A 2,500-nucleotide genomic window follows, 5' to 3' on the forward strand; every position below is an offset into this window, starting at 1 on the left:
GGCTCTAAGGTGACGGACGGCACTCGATTTCTACGAGTTAAATTCAACGAAAGAGTCCGTTCGCTACCATATTCTACAAAATTTAACACGGTGCTGGGCTCGGAGTATTTCCGGGTAATTCATGACAGGCAGACCAAAATATGTAGGCTCTGCATGCAGCCTGGGCATGTTCAAAGAGAATGCCCTGAGTTCACATGCTACACCTGCGGAGAGCAAGGGCATTTTTCTAGGGAGTGTTCCACACGAAAGACTAACAAATGCAAGGGATGTAAGCGGGCACCGGACAGCTGTGTGTGCCATGTGGAGGTGACAGAAGAGGAGATGGTGGGGACTGCGGAGGAGGTGGAGGAGGAGCAGGAGGAGGAGGAGGTGCAGAGCGACGACGGTACGTCGAGCACTGGCACCGTGGAGGAGGACGTGGACGAGGAGGAGGAGGAGGAGGAGGAGATGGAGGAGGAAGAGGATGATGAGGCTGCTGCGGGGACCTGTGTGAGCGAGCTGAACAAAGAGAGAACGGCGATGACTACGGCTGTAATGAGGCCGAAGCCTGCAGCCTGTATGGCAGAGACTACAGCGGTGAAAGCAGGTGCAGCTGTGGAGCCAGTGACAAGGGCAGGTGCAGCAGTGGAGCCAGTGACAGCGCCAGGTGCAGCTACGGCGCCAGCGAAAGAGGCAGGTGCAGTTGTGGAGCCAGTGACAAGGGCAGGTGCAGGGGTGGAGCCAGTGACAGCAGCAGGCGTGGTGGTGAAGCCACGGAGGACGACCGATGCAGGGAGGAGAACTGAAATAGTGGAGGTGCCGGAGACGGCGTCCAGCCAGATTGATCTGAGTGGGCCAAGGCTGGTGCCCAGCCAGCCAGAGCTAAAGGTGGGAGAGGCACGAGCCAGTGCCAGGCTGAAGGAGCAAGTCCAGACCAAGCCGGGCAAGGCCCGAGTGGGGAGACTGGTTGCGAGGAAACCGAAGGCGGTGCTATTGGAAGACGCAGAGGTAGAGCTGCGAAAGAGGGCTGAGGAAAAGGCGGCGATGGGGTCTTCCCTGGACAGCTTTGTTCCTCAAGACATTGGGAACTGCGGCTCCCCGCTGCTATTAAGTGACCCCTCGGACTCAGACATGGACATCGAGAAGGGCCAAAGGGTGAGGAAAAGGGATGGAGAGATTATAAAAGGGTCTGATAATCGGAATAAAGCACTGAAAAAATAACACCATGTTTTGTTTTGCTATGCTTTATGTGCCTTTACTGACAGCCCTCATGGCCTTTGACTCTCAGTCTTTTCTTTCTTTTAATGCCAATGGCTTAAAAGACCCAGGTAAAATGAGAGCAGTGTTTGATAGGAACAAACATGTGGACATAATTTGTCTTCAAGAAACTGGGTGGGACCTAAAGGCTGTCAGCCATGCTCAAAAACTGTGGAAAGGGGTGATTTACTCCCAGGAGGGTATTGGGCGAGCACGAGGGGTCGCAGTACTAATTAGCAGAAAACTTAGTACTAGTAGTAAATGTGTATATAGAGCTAGCAATGGCAAGTGTGTGATAGTGGATATATTAATAAATAGTGATATAATTAGACTGATTAATATACATGCGCCCAGTATTGAGGAGGAACGCAGAAACTTCTTCGGAAGTCTGAACAAGTGGATAAATAATAATACTATTATTCTAGGGGACTATAATATCACGCTTAGTAGTAGTGACAATTATAATGATAAATTTAGGTGTGACACGAGTAGAACTGCACTTAAAGATATCATGATAGAAAAAAACTTAATGGATGTATGGAGGGTAATTAACCCTAGGACAAGGGGTTATTCTAGAAGACAGGTTGTCCTGGGCAAGTTAAAACAAACCCGAATAGACCTGGGCCTGGTGGCTTCGGGTCTAGTTAAACGGGTTACTGACATGAAGTATGTGTTTAATGCATGGAGCGATCACGCGTACGTGGATTTAAAATTTGGTGACAGCACGGCTAAAAAAGGCAAGGGCACATGGTGCTATAATAACAGTTTGTTGGAGGACACAGCGTATAAGAATAAAGTAAAGAAATTACTAACCCAAAGTGCATATGACATGCCATATGTAGATAATAAAATAGAATACTGGGAGGAAATTAAATTAAGAATAAAGAAAATAAGCATTAGTTATAGTAAGAATAAAAAATGGGAAGAGAAAAGAGAGGAGAGCATGTTAAATGATTTATTAAACAAGGAATTAGAGAAGATGGAGCTAGATACAAATTATAATAGTGAAAACTATGAATTATATAGGAATAAACTGACGGATATTGAGACCAAACGTTGCAAGGGCGCCGCGGTCAGGAGTAGGTCGCAGTTCCTGCTTGAAGGGGAAAAAAGCACGGGTTTTTTTCTGGGGCTGGAGAGGATAAAACAAGAGAAGCAATATATAAATCAACTGGTGAGCAGCGAGGACCTAGTATGCACTGAAAGCGAGGACCTTTTAAAAATAGTAAAAGACTACTATAGTGAGCTGTATAAAGGGCAAGGG

This window comes from Anarhichas minor, unplaced genomic scaffold (assembly GCF_050575085.1).
Source record: "Anarhichas minor isolate MPS153535 unplaced genomic scaffold, ASM5057508v1 ptg000073l, whole genome shotgun sequence".
Classification (NCBI taxonomy): Eukaryota; Metazoa; Chordata; class Actinopteri; order Perciformes; family Anarhichadidae; genus Anarhichas; species Anarhichas minor.